At 44.9% G+C, this 17,516-nt stretch overlaps 1 protein-coding gene across 1 annotated transcript in view; it reads left to right on the forward strand.

Moving 5' to 3' along the window:
• The first annotated feature begins 9,952 nt into the window (after positions 1-9,952).
• Positions 9,953-17,516, forward strand: part of PIK3R1 (phosphoinositide-3-kinase regulatory subunit 1) — a 96,373-nt gene continuing 88,809 nt past the window's right edge. The window contains exon 1 of the mRNA XM_040262645.1: positions 9,953-10,165. The gene's annotated coding sequence lies outside the window, so the exon portion shown is untranslated. The remainder of the gene's footprint in view (positions 10,166-17,516) is intronic.

Here is a 17,516-nt window from a genome sequence, read left to right on the forward strand (position 1 = left end):
GGCCAAGTAAATGGTTTGGGAAATGGGTACATATTCTTTTTTCCTTTTGAATTGAGTGACTGAAAAAACAGCAGGAATTGCTATCTCTTTGCCACAGAATTGTGTGGTAGAGTCTTTTATAGCATTTCACATTTAAAGAAGCTTTGTCCTTAGATTGCATCATCAGCCTGCATGGTTCCTCCTATTTTTTCATGTGGCTCAGTGCCTGAATTACGTACAAGATTATTAATCTTTTACAAGGCCGTTGTTGACAGACCTGTAGTCATGTATACAAGTCATAAATCTTGTCTTCCATAAGTCAACAGTGCCTGTTATATTTGGCAAGTGCTTACCAGGCACCAGCTAAACCAGAATCATACCAGTGAGGCCGTGGGCCAGACCAGTAAGGCCCATACCTGGTTTAGGAGATGTAGGTTCTTGTCATGATTCTGTCACTAACTGGCTGTGTGACTTGGAGCATCACCTAACTCAGTATCATGGAGACAGTTATCTACCCTCTCTGAGACTCAGTTTCCTTCTCTGAAATATAAGAGAGTTAAACTATTAGGTTGGTACAAAAGTAATTGCGGTTTTGAATTGTTGAAGTTTGTCGTTTGACATTGGAATACATTCTTAAATGTGGTTATGTTATACATCATTTTAATGTGCATTTCTCGCTTTATGTTTTTTGGTAATGACTTATTAAGTGACAGTGAAAGTGAAGTCGCTCAGTCATGTCCGCTCTTTGCGACCCCATGGACTGTAACCTACCAGGCTCCTCCGTCCATGGGATTCTCCAGGCAAGAATACTGGAGTGGGTTGCCATTTCCTTCTCCAGGCGATCTTCCCGACCCAGGGATTGAACCCGGGTCTCCCACCTTGCAGGCAGACGCTTTGACCTCTGAGCCACCGGGGAAGCCCCAATGACTTATTACTTGCTGTTTATTTTAGACTAGGAAAATGATGTTAGACAAAAAGCAAATTCAAGCAATTTTTTTATTGAGTTCAAAACGGGTTGTAAAGCAGCAGAGACAACTCACAACACCAGCAACCCATTTTGCCCAGGAACTGCTAACGAACATACAGTGAGTGCAGCGGTGGTTCAAGAAGTTTTGCAAAGGAGACAAGAGCTTTGAAGATGAGGAGCATCATGGCCAGCCATTGGAAGTTGACAATGATCAACTAAGAGCATCATCGAAGTTGACCCTTTTACAGCTAAACGAGAAGTTACCCAAGAATTCAACGTTGACTATTCTATGGGCTTTTGGCATTTGGAGCAAACTGGAAAGGTGAAAAAGCTCAATGAGTGGGTGCCTTGTGAGCTGATTGGAAATTAAAAAAAAAAAAAATCATTGTTTTGAAGTGTTATCTTCTTATTGTATGCAACAACAAACCATTTCTCAGGTTGTAACGTGCAAGGGTGAAAACTGGATTTTAAATGACAACCGGTGATGACCAGCTCAGTGGTTGGACCAAGAAGAAGCTCTCAAGCACTGCCCAAAGCTAAACTTGCACCAAAAGAGGTCACGGTCACTGTTTGGTGGTCTGCTGCCCATCTGATCCACCTGATCCACTACAGCTTTTTCAGTCCTGGCAAAATCATTATATCTGAGCAGTATGCTCAGCTAATAGATGAGATACACCAAAAACTGCAGCAGGCATTGGTCAAAAGAACGGGCCAAATTCTTCTCCATGACAATGCCTGACCACACGTCGCACAACGAACATTTCAAAAGTTGAACAAATTGGGCTACAGAGTTTTGCCTTACCTGCCATATGCGCCTGACTTCTTGTCAGCCCAACCACCACTTCTTCAAGCATCTTGACAACATTTTGCCAAGAAAGTTCTTCCACAACCAGCAGGATGCAGAAAATGCTTTCCAAAAGTTTGTCAAATCCTGAAGCATGGATTTTTACAATATAGGCATAAACAAGTTTATTTCTTATTGGCAAAAATGTGTTGATTGTAATGGTTCCTATTTTGGTTAATAAAGATGTGTTTGACCTACTTATAATGATTTAAAATTCACAGTCCAAAACCACAATTACGTTTGCACCAACCTAATAGATGCAGCAGGTACTTGCCAACTCTGTGATTCAGGATTACCCAAGGAGGGACATAAGGTGTTCCCAGAGGTGTGAAGTTCTCTGATCAGCCTAGATCCTGAGGGAACTTCCCTGGTGGTCCCGTGGTTTAAACTTTGCCTTCCAAGGCTGTGAATTCAATCCCTTGTCAGGGAGCTAAGATCCCTCAAGCCTCATGGCTAAAAGACATAAAACAGAAGCAAAATTTCTCCTGGATTTGTAGTGATGATAGATTAGCTGATAATTGCAATGGTTAGATTGAAAGTTGCCTAGAAGTGACTTATCACAGATTGAGGATAAGGAACACATTAACTGAAAGGGAGGTATCACTGAACAGCAAGGCAGCCCATGCTGCAGTCCTAGAGTTAAAAAGCCCCAGCGGAGATTTTATTCTGCTGCTCTCCATCTGTGAGACCTGGGTCAAATCACATAGCCTTCCAAAGTCATCTTCTTCATCTGTAAAATGGAAATCATGATGCATACTCTGCCTACAATGTAAAGCAGACGCATCAATTGAAAGAATTCATGACCAAGCCCTCTTGAATCGTTACAATCCAATACAAAAGCCATCATAAGCATGGCTCCCTTTTACAACAGAAAGCATAAAATGTATTTTTCAAATATATCCATGCTTAAAGAAGCTCATGTCCCCCCAAACCATCCTAAATGAGGAGTTGTCATTCCTTCACAATGCATTTTGCTTAGAACTGTTAACATTGTGATACAGTCACCCAACAAAAGATTTTAACTTCTTGTAGAAAACTGGTACTGTCAGAATATAGCCTTACCTGATCTAAAGCGTTTTCTTTGCATACCCAGCTTGGCAAGACCTAGAGGAAAGGCAGTGGGGTGGAGACTAGACTGGAGAGGTTGATGGTAATGGGTTTCCTTTATTCTGTGAGGCTGTCTGAATCCTTGGGGCTTGCACTGACAGTTCTGGATCCCCTCCAGTGGAGGGAACAAAGGCTGGGGTTTCTTTTGAAAAATTCTTTCTGAGCACTGAGATTGTCCAGCACAGTTTCCTTGATAAAGGGCTCATTATCTATCAGTGTGACTTTGCCCTTAATTTTTATGCTGGCAGTGCCAACATGAGCATATTTAAGCCAATCCTTTTACCCAGACAGCTGTAACAGCACCCTAATAATTTGTGCCAGTGCTCAAAGCTTGGGTGTAGAATATAATCAACTATGGGTGAAATTTCCAATTAGTTGAATCACCAAGAAATACAATTTATCAGCTTGCCTTTCCTCGTATTTACACTTCTTGTCATTTTCCAAATGCAAGCCCATTTTAAATTAAAAAAACATAGAACATTTCAGAATTGCTTCCTTAGCTCAACCAACTCATGTTTATAGATCTAAAGAGGTTGCTTTTGTTGGAGAAAGGTGGCTCCAAACTTTGGAAAAGGGGACCCTCTGAAAAAGAAATCCATATTAACAATGAACATATGAGCAACCGCCAGAGAGGGAGAGTCTGTTGATGGTGATGGAGAAAATCTTATATATCACCCAAGTCTAAACAAGGTGACTACACTTTAGTCTCTAAAACTGGAAGGACTGGAATGTGATGTTAGCTCAGAAAGCTGAAAGCTAACTAAGCATACTGTAAGCTTTGTAAATGATTTTTAATCAAAATGACAAAGCTTCAAGGAGCCTACACAAAAGGCAATCAAAGAGTACAAGTGAAATAGTACCAAGGGAAGGCGTGTGAGGTGGGGTATGTAAACAACACTGCTCACTGATGGGGGTGGGGTGCTCCCCATCAGGTGCCTGGGACACTTTGGTAAGGTTTTCCAAAGGCAGGATGAAACATCCCTCAAGCTTCCCCACCCTGTGTAGTATGGATGTTTTCAGGGTTTACCCACGTTGCAGCATGTGTCAGAACTTCATTCCCTTTTTTACAGCCAAATGATGTTCCATTGCACATCAGTATACTTTGTTTAGCCTTTCATCTGTTCATGAACATTTGTGTAGTTTTCAGCTTTTGGTTATTATGAACAGCACTGTTATCAACAATGCATGCAAGTTATCTATTTGAATCCCTTCTTATTGTTGTTTTTATTTGCATTTCCCCAACAACTAAAGATGCTGAGCTTCTGTACACTTTATTCTTGGGTAAAGTGTTCAAATCTTTTGTCCATTTTTAAAAATGTTTTGTTTACTTAAAAAAAATATATGATTGTGTTGTGAGAGTTCCTGACCTATTCTAAACACAAGTCCTACGTCGGATATATGTTTTGACAATATCTTCTCCAAGATGTGGCTCTTTATTTTCATGAATGGTTTTTGAGGAACAAATGTTTCTGATAAAACCCAATTTATTGATTTTCTTCTCTTGATAGTTCATGCTTTTTGTGTCCTAATACTTAAGAACTCTTTCCTAAACCTATGTTCTCTTTTAAAAGTTCAATTTTTAAGTGTAGATTTATGATCCATTTTCACTCAATACCCCATATTCAGTGGGGTACTAACATCAAGGTTCATTTTTCCTTGCATGTAGCTTTCCAGTTGCTCCAGGCCTGGTGATGTTTTAGCACCACTCCCACAAAGGTCCGTCTAGTCAAGGCTATGGTTTTTCCAGTGGTCATGTATGGATGTGAGAGTTGGATTGTGATTGTGAAGAAGGCTGAGCGCTGAAGAGTTGATGCCTTTGAACTGTGGTGTTGGAGAAGACTCTTGAGAGTCCCTTGGACTGCAAGATCCAACCAGTCCATCCTAAAGGAGATCAGTCCTGAGTGTCCATTGGAAGGACTGATGCTAAAGCTGAAACTCCAATACTTTGGCCACCTCACGTGAAGAGTTGACTCATTGGAAAAGACTCTGATGCTGGGAGGGACTGGGGGCAGGAGGAGAAGGGGACGACAGAGGATGAGATGGCTGGATGGCATCACCGACTCGATGGAAATGAGTTTGAGTGAACTCCAGGAGTTGGTGATGGACAGGGAGGTCTGGTGTGCTGCAATTCATGGAGTTGCAAAGAGTCGGACACGACTGAGCGACTGAACTGAACTGACTAGTAGCATTAATGGCCCTGTTGCTCTGTCCTCACATCTGGTTCTGACTTACTCAGACCTTCAGAGATTCTGTCTGAACAACCTTTGCATTCTATTGCTTTAACAGTAACACATATTAAGAATTTCCAGTTGTTTCATTTAAACTTCCAGACCTTTCTCTGTTACCGAGTGTCCACAGTGTACCAGGAAGTCTATTATTTGCTGGAGTCATACAAAAATACAAGTGGTTCCTGGCATTCAAAAAAATAGCTACAAAATTTTGTTTGCATGTTTCATATTTTATCAACTCAAGTTAGATTATTGCATTAATTTTTTTTAATCCAGCTTGTTATTACAGGGGATTTTGAGAGCAGATACAGAATAGAATTAACTGAAAGTTATTACTAACGTGGCTCATTTACTTCCATTGCATACTGGTTGATTTATTTAGTTTCCTTCCCAAAGTGTGAGGACTAAAGAGCTGAAAGAGACAAGAAATGCCCAGACCACAGATTATGACCAAACAACTCTGAGTACAGGTGATGAGGATATGACATGTTCACTGAGGGTACAGTCAGGAAGCTGCCTCTCCTGATCCTTCAACATGTTATCAGCATGTACAAGCTCAGAAACAGCAGAATGAGAATTCTCAATCTGTTGGCCTTCTGAATTCTCCCTCTGCTAGGAAGTACTATTCCAGCCAATAATTTTTTATGCTCCTCGTAATATGTGTTTCACCTGGGTAGCTCACAAAGAGTGGAAAATTTTAAGCTAAATAATACAAAGATTGATTTTTCTCCCATTTTAGTTATCAGGGCAGGAGATAGGGAAAATTAAAATATTGGGCAAAATGTCAGAGTATTTTGCTTCAAGGTTGCTAGCACTGGTATCTCACCCATTACCAATTCTCAGCCATTGAATTCCTGCAAATGTTTGGTGTTGTAGAGAACAGAAGTTTCGAAATACATGAGCCTTGAGATGAACAGTTTGACCTCAAGTTCATTATCTTCTTGGGCATCCTTTCTTTTTTTATTCTTTTTTTAGGCCCACTTAATTTTATGTCATAGAGCATCATAAAACTATAAACTGGTGGTCATAACTCTTATGTGGCCTAAACCCAGGGTTCAAAAAATGTTGAATGAATTGCCAGCATTTAATAATTGGGAAATCGCCCATAAAAAAAAAAAAATCTGGATTTCCAACTTCTCTCTGAAAGGCCTGGCAAATCTGGGCTCACATTCCTGCGTGACCACAGTCGGCTAAACTCTAGTACCAGCTGCTCCCTTTAAGAGCAGCCATTTAGGCTGCAGTTTCTCCCCAGCTGGCTTTCCTATGGCACTTTTCCCACCTGGGTCCTTTAAGACAGTGGTTCTTGAACCTGGCTTCAAATACTGGAATCATATGAAGAACTTTAAAAGCTACTGATGACTCTGTTCCAACCCCCAAAGATTTTGATATAATCTGTTGTGTAATCCAGGCATTGGGATTTTTATAAGCTCCCCAGGCAATTCCAAAATTGAGGATCGGTCTAAAAGCATCTCAGAGTTTAACTTGCATACAGAACACCTGGGGACCTTGTTAAAATGCAAATTGTGATTCAGCAGGTCTGGGATTCTGCATATCTAGCAAGCGCCTACATAGTGCCCGAGCTGCTGTGGGCCCTAAGACAAAGGCTTGATGGCATTTGTTCTTGTTTAATTCTGATTTTGACCTTGAATGACAGACTTAGGTTTCAAGTCTAAAGGAAGCTTATTCTTTTTGTTTGAAGTTGTTTATTTATTTATTTCTGGCTCTTCTGGGTCTTCGCTCCTGCGCGTGAGCTTTCTCTAGTTCAGCGAGTGGGGGCTACTCTCTAGCTGCGGTGCACGTGCTTCTCATTGCACTGGCTTCTCTTGTTGCCGAGTACAAGCTCAGTAGTTGTGAGGCCCAGGCCTCCATGTGCAATCTTCCTGCACCAGGGATTGGATCAGGGCCCCCTGTACTGGCAGGAAGACTCTCAACCACCGAACCACCAGGGAAGTCCTAACGGAAGCTGATTCTAGCACTCCTGTCATTGAAATAGCTGCAGTGACGGTGACAAATGAGAATATCCTACGGGTCCTCTTTGAGGAGGGTACTTCTCAGCTTGCTGTGGGCTCCAAAAGCCTTTCAGTGTTGGGGGTCCTTGACCCCTGTAGGTCTGCCTCTGAGACACCTTCGCTGTCACCAACCATAATATCGTGTCACCACACGGTAAGTCCTCTCTCCCTTTGGAGAACTGTACCTCCTTTGACATGTTGAGCTCTTTGATGGTGGCACTGCTGCCAGCCACCAGTTCGGCTGTTACTGATTGAACAGTAGTGTCTGCGCATTTATTTCAGCATTTTATTGCAGTGGTTGCAGTTTGTGTTTCCAGATGCCTCAGGCCTGGAGCAACGGTTCTCACACCCTAGCATGCCACTTGGAAGGCATATTAAAACAGACTCACAGGCTCTACCCCCAGCATGTCTATTTCACTGAGGAGGGAATTTGTATTTCCAACAAATTCCCAAGATGGAATGCCATGGCAGATCCAAAGACCTAGAGATGCTCTTGGTCTCACCACATGGCTTCTTATAACAGTTACATTTTGGGAGTCCAGATAAGATTAGATTAAAGGCAAAAGTTATTTTTAAAAAAATCTGAATACTGCTGTTGTGGTGACTTTCGCTTTTATTATTCAAGTTAGTAGAAAATGAATAAATATTTGAATATTAGTGAAATGGTGAAGAGGTATCAATTTAATAGAGATGAAACAAAGATTGCTGCTGCTGCTAAGTCACTTCAGTCGTGTCCGACTCTGTGCGACCCCACAGCCGGCAGCCCACCAGGCTCCACCATCCCTGGGTTTCTCCAGGCAAGAACACTGGAGTGGGTTGCCATTTCCTTCTCCAATGCATGAAAGTGAAAAGTGAAAGTGAAGTCACTCAGTAAGTGTCCAGCTCTTCGTGACCCCATGGACTGCAGCCTACCAGGCTCCTCTGTCTATGGGATTTTCCAGGCAGGAGTACTGGAGTGGGTTGCCATTGCCTTCTCCAGAAACAAAGACTAAAATTATTCAGTTTATGGAAAGAGAGACATATTGTCCTTCCAGGCAACACTCTATGGACTTATGCTATGTGTTCAAATATGATAGAAAAAATATATATATACTGGAAATAAGTGGCTGAAGTCTAGAAAAAGAAGCTTGATCAAGGAGTTCATGCTATTTTTAGTTTAGGGAGAATAGAACCCCACTAGAGCAGTATGTAAGTGTCTTTCCAGGAACTCATTATGTAGGAAAGGAGACAGCTGGTAAGGTTTCTTCAGGCCCATGCCTAACGGAAATACAGCAAATGTCATAGCAGTTATATCTCAGTTTTTTGGATTGGATAAAGTTATTCTGTCACAGGGTGAGGCCCCTCCTTTCATTTATAAAGCTCAATATATGAGGTCCTTCATTTCACAGGATGCAGGGGAATGATGTAGCTTGGTAAACTTCATATTTACTTTTAGATGAAGTGGATTCTTACGTAAGTAGGTAGCTGTCTGCTTTTGTATCCCCAGCTCAAGAAATACGTTGGAATAACAAAAATGCCAGGCCTGAAAACCCTAGAGCAAAACTAAGCTGTCCATCAGAATGTGAATCACCTTTAGGGATGACTGTCTTTCCTAAGTACAGTCAATAAATTTCAGGATATTCTTCCTCTACTTCCATTGTCCATTAAAAATAAAGAAAAGAAAAAAACAATGGAATTAAAAAAAAAACTGTAAAAAACCCCACCAAACTCAAACTTTGACAAAAGTAAATTATTGGTTAAAAAAAAAAGTAATATTTTTGCAAGGAAATTGGGAACAGGGCTTTAGGGCAAGTCGACTGGGCGGTGCAGGTCTCGAAACCGCAGAAAGAGGAATCTGGGAAGAGGTTTTTAAAAGGCGGACTATTACGTGTTTTCATGGGGGAAAGAGGAACAGAGAGGGTGGTGGCATCCCATCATACCGTCAGAGGAAGGTCTGTATCAACAGCACATTTTTCTTGAGCAACTAAAATAATGAGGACTAGCTGAAAAATGTGCATTAGAAAATTAAGAAATTTAAGGAATTCACAGTTCCCGTGAGCTTCCTCCCACCGACCCCACGAGCAACTGCGGTCATTTGCTCCGTCATCTCAGGACTGAGAGGGATCATCAGTCAGCGTGCGCCCTCCTCATGAAACTCTGCCCTTCTGGCGGGCCCCCGTGGCTCCCGGGGACGGCAGTGCCAGCCAGGCTCCTGGAGCTCGAGGCAGGCTGCGGACGCCCGTCCCTCCGGTTCACCCTTTCACCCCTCCTTCACCTCGAGGCGCCGCGCGGGGTGGCGCGGTTTTTCCGCCCACCCCCGCGGCCGCACTGGCCAGGCCGAGAACTGCAGGGCCTCCGGCTTTGGCTAGCCTGGAATCTGAGTCCTCCCCGCCCCAGCCCCTGCGCTGGGACGCTGGGGGCTCGAAAGATGCTGGGGTGTGTTTCAAGACACCGCGATTAGAGACGCATCTTCTAAGTCTGAACTCGTCCTCGGTCTCTCCCAGACCCGCCGCCTCCGGTCTCGAAGACGCCCGGCAGCCGGCTCAGCCCCAGGCGGGGAGCAACCTGGCCGGCCCGGCGGGCGAAAACCCAGAGCACTCGGCCGGGTCGCCCAGGGCATCCCCGCGGCTGGGGGCGGAAGGCGAGCCGGGCCGCAGGAAGGGTCGGCAGGATCCGAGCTCCGCCCAGCTGGCCGCCGGGCTCCCTGGCCGCGCGGTGAATGGCCGCGGCGGAGGGCGCGGTGCCAGCGGAGAGGGGCGGAGCCGCGGACGCTGGTTGGCGAGGGCTCGGGGGCGGGGCGCGCGGGGCGGGGCCGGAGGCGGGGCCGCTGCCTGGCGCTGGAGCTGCTGGCGCACGGAAAGGAGTCGCGAGCAGCTGGAGCGGAGTTGGAGGAAGCGGCGGCCACGGCTGGCAGCGGGTTGGAGACGGCGAGCTCGGGTCGGGAACGGCTGGCGGGTCTGAGCTGGGTCAGGGGCTCATCGGAGCCGTGCGCGCCAGAGGCTGCCGGTGTACCCTGGGCTCAGCAGAGGAAGGAAGCCGGCCGGTGGGGGAGGTAGGCGGCGGCAGCGGGTCCGGGTGTGTGCCCGGGAGGGGGAGGCGGTGCGTGCGCGCGCGGCCACAGGCGCTCTCTTCCTGTCACCAGCAGCCGCTTCTCCTTCTGCAGAACCGAGCCGGGGGAAGCGAGCCGGCCGCCGTCCTCCCTGTCGCTGGCATCTGCCGCCCTCCGGGCATCCGCGGGTCCCCTTCGCGGCCAGCGTCCCCGCGTGCTCCCGGCTCCCTCGCGGCTCCCGTTTCCCTGGTCCTCTTCCGAACGGGGTGTGCGCGCCGCCGGGAGCATTCTTCCCCGGAGTTGCAGGCGAACTCGGGCTTCCGCCACCTCTCCGTCACCGTACACTTTACTGAGGGTTCCCCCAGTCGCCCGGCTGCAGTTTTCCGTAGCCCTTCAGCGAAGGAGAGCGCCCTGACCGCCGCCTTCGCGTTAGCGGGCCGGATCTCTGCTTTCCCCCGCGCTCTCCGGCTGCACCCGGGTCGCTGCCCGGGGCGGGCGGGGGTCCCAGGAGCTCGCCCGCCGCCCCCGCCCTTCGAAGTTTGCCTCCCTCCTCTTCCGGGGTGGGGGAAGTGTGCCTCGGAGCGGCCGGTCGCCGGGGCCCTAGCTCGGCGTGTGATGCCGGCCGGGCCTGTGGCAGGTTGTTGGAGGCAGATTTAATGGGGTCTTCGGATAGCCCAGAAATCTAGCTTTTTGTAACGTGGGGCGAGACCGGAGGGACCGGCCCCGCAATATGGAGCCGGCTAGAGGGAGCGAGAGAGCGTGCAAGCCCGAGCTGAAAGATCGTGCGGAATTGTCTGGAATCCACAGCTCTCACGCTCACTTCCCAAGGGCAGAAACTGCCTGGCAGATCACAAGACAAAGAGAACAGGAAAGCTCAGGCCAACCGCTTGAGTGCAGAAATGTACTTTGGTAACCAGATTCGATCGTGTAATGAAAGGGTGTGAGCGAAATGGCTGTTACATGTTGAAAGCAGAATGTGTGTGAACTGGATTTGGGGAAATTCTGCTTCTCTGGACGTAGTTTAATATCAGAAAGCTCTCACGTTTACCGTTAATCTCTGGTGTAGCTGCAGCACTGCTGGTATACAAGTGCGAGTTTACTGGGTTTGGGGGTTTGATGACTTTCGAAGCGATAGGGGGTTTTCCGGCCTTTTTTACCCCCCTCTCCAGTTCTTTCCTCTTTGTCAGTCTGTGCGAAGTACGAATGGATAAAACAGTTCCGGGTTTTGAACGCAGCATTAGATTGTCATTTCAGTTTGATGGGGCTGAAGTTTTAGTTGTTAGTCGGGACATTCACAGTGTAAGTGACCCAGGCATTATGTGAAGTGGGTTCTTTTGCCTTTTTTTTTTTTTCATTAGCTTGTGTTGCGTTTTGGCAACTTTAAAGATGGTTAGGTGTTAGTTAGAAAAGGTCAGAATAGGTAGGTATCAGCTAGAAAAGACCAGAGTAGGAAGACAGGTTTATCAGTCATCATCAGGAATTTGGTGACTTTGCACAGAAGGCCACAAACATTGAAATCGTTGAAACACACAAATCATTGAAAGAGAGGGGGAAAAAAGCACTCCTAGCCATAATTTCTTGATAGAGTACACTGTCTTGAAATAATTAGTTTTTTAAAAGCAGTAGATGATAGTTTTCTTAGGAACAAGAGTTACTTAAGCTTTGGGAAGCAAGTGTTTTGGTCATTCCAGAGAAAATACCCAGAGTTATTATTATTATTATTTTTTTTTTGAGGGATCCCTCTTCAATTTGGAAAGATATGTTTGGTTGAGGATCAGGTTTAAACTGGAAAGGCCTGTGGAGGAGGCTCTTTGCCTTGCAGAAATGCTAGGTTATGTCAACTACTGGCCTCTTTAGCTTTTATATGCCAATTGCAACTAGAGAGTTGTACTTTTTTCCATAGAAGTATATAAATTTTTGTGATTGGAAGAAAGTTTTGTATATCTGATACTGGCTTTCAAAGTGGGTTAGGATGTAGCTTTTTAACTTTCATCTTGATCTGGGACCTGTTGTTGTCAATTGCATAACAGATATTTGCATTGTACACATTACTATCTGCTGTTTTATCTCCTTTTGTAAAATGATGGTATCACTGTGTCTTTTCACCTCTGATGCTGACAGCCGACATGAAAAGAGCATTTCATTTTCCATTGATTAATCGTATTGTCTTTCTCTAGCTGTGTCTTTAAATTTATTAAGAACGGTGAACCCCTAAAGTATTAAGTTGATTTGGGAAATAGAAGTGGTACAGTAAGTCATAGATGATATGTATTTTGCTTATTGACAGTGATGGTGGTAGTGCAAATTTATCTGCTGGAAATGTTAAGTGCACCTTGGCTGGTTATAGAGGGTTTTGTATTTTCATGCAGGCCTGCTCCACTTACTCAAATTTTGCATTGTTAAAAGTTTTGTTCATATCTTTAAGTAAAATTTCATGAATGCCATGTAATTCTTAGGCTAGTATGTTGGTCAAAATCTTTCTTAGGTATTTTAAGGGAGCATTCTAAAAAGACATCTAATCTGAAAGGTTGTCCACTTGCTCATTAAAACAGGAATAATTCTAGTTCAGCTCGCATTGTGTTTGCATTTTGTCATATGCAAAGTCAATTTTAGTGAATAAAGAGATGGTCAATGAGCAGATTAAAAAAAAGATTTCATGGTCAGGTAGAATATTGAAAGCTAAGATCATGTTTGCATTTGGTGTTTTGCTTTTAATTCTCCCACAACTGAGGCATACACAATGCAGAAGAAAAGAGGAAGTGCCTTTTTTTTAGTATATTATACATTTAGACGGGCTCCCCACAGCTCTTCTGTATTTTGGAGGACACAGGAATTTGCCAGTGAAGGTAAGAGAATAGAGTGTCCCAGTGAAGCCCTCAGAAGCCCTTACTTATCAATGGAAGGGGAAGGGGTTATCACCTTAGAAGGCAAGGCATAATATCAATTATATGACAGCTTTTAATAAAAAACTTGGCCTGTAATTCATTTTTGAAATATTCATCCTATTCTTTTTTCCACCTGCCCCTCTGTATCCCGGTCTCCTCCACCTACACCCTAGTATGATTATCTGCCATGATTCTCCCAACGCTCTTACTGGAATTACTTGCTTAAGAAAGTGGCAGTTAAAGGCGATTTCACATACATGATGCCAAAGCAGCTGAAAATAGATTGTAATTACTGCTAACCATGTCTGTTTAGGCGATGTTAGGGTTTTTGTGTATTCATTCGAAAGGATAGAGTAAGTGTAATACACCTTTTGCTTAAAAAAAAAATCCTAGTATAAAAACATCTTGGAGACTTTATCCTTCCAGCATTGTTTTCCTTGAAGTATATCTATACATATGTGCTCCCCACCCTCACCGGCCCCCACCTCCTGCACCTGTAGTCAAAACGGTGTTCATGTTAATAATCACCCCAGAGAGTATTGCAGTCATAGGAGTCTGGCAGAAGGGAGGAGAGAGTGAAGAAAGGGAGGTGCCAGGCTGGACCCCTCTCCCTCACTGGACTTCAGTGGTCCAGCTCTGAGCTCAGCCTTAGGAGCTAGGGCTGTAACAGGAGCAGCCACTGCTTTCAGTCCCTGGAGAATTGTGTGAGTGGGATCACCTGTTTTCCTTTGAAAGCAGCTAGGAAGCAGCCACCACAGCTTCCTGGAGAGGAGTTTTGTCCCCTAACTCCACCCCCTGCCTCTTACCACCCTCTCACACAGCCCTGGCCCCTCCCAGGTCTCCTCAGCCCTGACCTCTATAGAGCCACCCTCTGCCCCAGGACTAGATGGACAAAGTCCACAAGCAACCCTTATCTGTCTATCTATTTACTCTGAAAAGGAGTTAAAGAAACAGAGTTTTATTTTGGCTAGCTTCAGGAATCTTTCTGTACAGTTTGCAGAGTTTAGAAGCAGTGCCAAAGAAAAATTCTTGGCAAATGTTTCCAGTTTTAAATAGGAATTGTATAAGTGGCAATCAATGCTAATAATAATGATAGGATATACAATACTACTGCTACAGCTGTGATTTACTAGCTGTCTGACCTGAGGCACATTATTTAACTTTTCTGTGCTGATTCTTCTATCTGTAAAATGGAGATGATAAACTGTACCCAGAATGCAAGGATTAAATGAGTTGATATATACAAAACTAGAAGGACAGTGCCTGGCCCCTAGTACGCACTGTGTCGGTGTTAATTATATTAAGCTCTGATTATCAAGACCAGAGCTCAGTCTCTGTATAAATAATTTCCTTTCATCTTCATAATAAACAGTGGCACAGAGAGGTTTAAGAGACTTGGTCAAGTTGGAAAATCTAGGACCCAATGGGGACAAGCATCTTTGAGTGTGAAGTCCAGTGCTTACACTCACCTGCTTGCTGAGAATTTTCCACAGTAACATCCTATTTTCTCAAGAGAGACGCTAGAGTGTCTTCCGCCCTGCCATTCCAGGGCAGCCTCCTCTCAGGGCTTCCTTGCCCCGGGGTGATGCAGAGAACTGGAATGGTCCACCCCAGGGCCTTTTCTGGGTTCTAGGATGTGTTCTCAGGCTCTGGAAGCTGCAGCCTCCCTGTGATGACCACTGAGCCTGAGAAATGCGTCCAGCTGGGGCTGTGTTTCTGCGCCTCCGGCAGGGCTGGCGCCATCCCATTGCTTTGGTTTCTGGAGAGCCCCATGTCCTTGTTGTCTGACCAGGGCTTGTCCTGTCCCCACACACCCAGCCCCCAGAGGGCCTGCGGGCAGGAGGCGTGGCTCAGATGCCCAGCTCCCCCAGAGCATGGCAGCCTGGCACTCATTCTGGTTGGTTTGAAAAATGAATGGAAATACTTGAGGTCGCTGATTTGGGGCTTCATCCCAGCCCCTCATTTTATTTTAATTGAGATGAAATTCTCACCCCATAAAATTTTACCCTGAGCCCAGCACTTTAGGTTGAAATTCATTATGTTTAATAGGAAAATTTGATTTTCATGATTTCCAGGGCACCATATTTGAAAGGGGAAAAGATTTTTAGATGATGATTAGATGATTAATTCTGTTTTCTGTTTTTTAAAAGAGCGATGTGAGTTTAGGTAGGGAGCTTGCCCTACTGAAGATGAAAGGATGAATTGTAGGGCTGGAGGCCCAAGAATTGATCCATAGCTTTGCAGCTGGATTGAAGGTCTATCTTGTGCTGAGAACCAGGACCAAACAGCTGATTTCATGGCAAGGTAGAATCACACGATCAGGATATATTCTTGGTTTATTTTAAGTGATTTGAAAATATTCTTTATTCCTGCCTCCCCACCAAGATTGCTAAACCTCTGTCCTTTGTAAATGGGAATGAGTAAGTCAACAAAGTCAGAGGACTTTTCAAAGAGTTGTGTTTGGTTCTTTGCCCAAATGCCTGTGGGTTAGAGGGTTAAATTGAAATTTTACTTTCAAGCAGTTGTACATTAAGAAGTCATGGATAGCTTCTTGTGGGGCATCAGAAACAACTTTATTCTGAGGAACAGAATGAGAATTGGTCAGTATTTTAGCAGAGAGAAAATCTGCCTTCATTTCAGGCAGTCTGTAAAAGGCTTCAAAGATAGGAGCAAAATAATTCCTGTGAAGGAACTTTTGAACTGTTTCATATGATGTTCTAATAAGAGTTAAGTTAATTTGTTATTTGTTCCTAGGTTTTCTTTATAGCTTTTGTTACAGTAACTCAGGTTATGCACTGGCTTAGAGCCTATGTCATAAAACTGCTTCAGTTATTTGAAAACATTAATTACGAATAGTGGATACTGTTGTTTAATCGCTAAGTCATTTTTTGCGACCCCATGGACTGTAGCCTGTCAGGCTTCTCAGTCCATGGAATTTACCAGGCAAGAATACTGGAGTCGGTTGCCCTTTCCTTCTCTAGGGGATCTTACTCAGGGATCGAACCTGCATCTCCTGCATTGCAGGCGGATTCTTTACCATCTGAGCTGCAAGGGAAGCCCTGTGGTGGATATTATCTGCATATAAAAACCTAAACTATGGAAATAATTCCATTGGAACTGAGTGGGAATAGTTCAATGGACAGGTGCATGTAGCCAAAGAGGTTAAAGATACAAGCTTGTGAATCTGGGGAACGTATAGTTTGGGCTCCACACTGACCACAGGTGAGGAATCTAGGCACTACCAGTGTCTGAGGTTGCAGAGATTTCTGCTGTGCTGGGGCAAACCTGAAGGTGAGAGAAAGAGAACGTGCCGGTCCTCTAAACATGATCTCTCCCCAATGACTGTGGATGATGATTTACATCTCTCTCCCCCACCACCCAGCAGGGACTGAGTTGTCAGAAGTTGTGCAGTGACAGGACTGGGGTAGCAGCAGGAGGCATTTAGGTGACAGAAGCTGAAGCTTGTAGACCAGAAATGGACAGGATTCCAGAAGAGGGCAGCCTTGCCATTGCCTTCTCCATTCTAGAAGTTAGGTGCCCAATATTTGATTCACCCCTTTATGGACTTGTTTGGCAAGGATGCATCTCTGTGAAGTCTCTTTGGAAGAAAATCTGCATGGTCCAGGATGCTGAGTCTCAGACTTAAGGGCACTCCTGTTGAGTTATAAAGGCTTCTCTATGTGCAGGTGTTTTTTTTTTTGTGAAAGAGCCACAGATACTGCCAATAAGGCCACTATCACAGAGAGTAAAAAGCAGACCATCAAGATGAGTTTGAGAGGTCTGAGTATGCAGGCAAGGAGTCTACGTGGATGACCTTATTGACTTATCTGGCCATCCATGGGCATCCAGGGAAACTGAGTTTGAGCAGCAGGTTTTAGAATGTTAAAAGTGATGACTCTGGAGCCAGACTGCCTGGATCTGAACTCTAGTTTTACCTATCACTTGCTGATCATTGCCTATCACTGGCCAAGATATCACAGCCAAGACACAAACTCTCTGCACCTCATTTCCTCTTGCGTAAAGTGAGAATGTTGGTAGTACCCACCTCATGGTTACTGACCCATGTTAATACACATATCAGTCAGTCAGTTCAGTCACTCAGTCATGTCCGACTCTTTGCGACCCCATGTATCGCAGCACACCAGGCCTCCCTGTCCATCACCAACTCCTGGAGTTCACTCAGACTCATGTCCATCGAGTCAGTGATGCCATCCAGCCATCTCATCCTCTGTCGTCCCCTTCTCCTTCTGCCCCCAATCCCTCCCAGCATCAGTTGACTCTTTTCCAAAGAGCAACTTTTTGCATGAGGTGGCCAAAGTATTGGAGTTTCAGCTTTAGCATCAGTCCTTCCAATGAACACCCACGACTGATCTCCTTTAGGATGGACTGGTTAGATCTCCTTGCAGTCCAAGGGACTCTCAAGAGTCTTCTCCAACACCACAGTTCAAAAGCATCAATTCTTCGGTGCT

This window comes from Oryx dammah, unplaced genomic scaffold (assembly GCF_014754425.2).
Source record: "Oryx dammah isolate SB20612 unplaced genomic scaffold, SCBI_Odam_1.1 HiC_scaffold_20, whole genome shotgun sequence".
NCBI lineage: Eukaryota > Metazoa > Chordata > Mammalia > Artiodactyla > Bovidae > Oryx > Oryx dammah.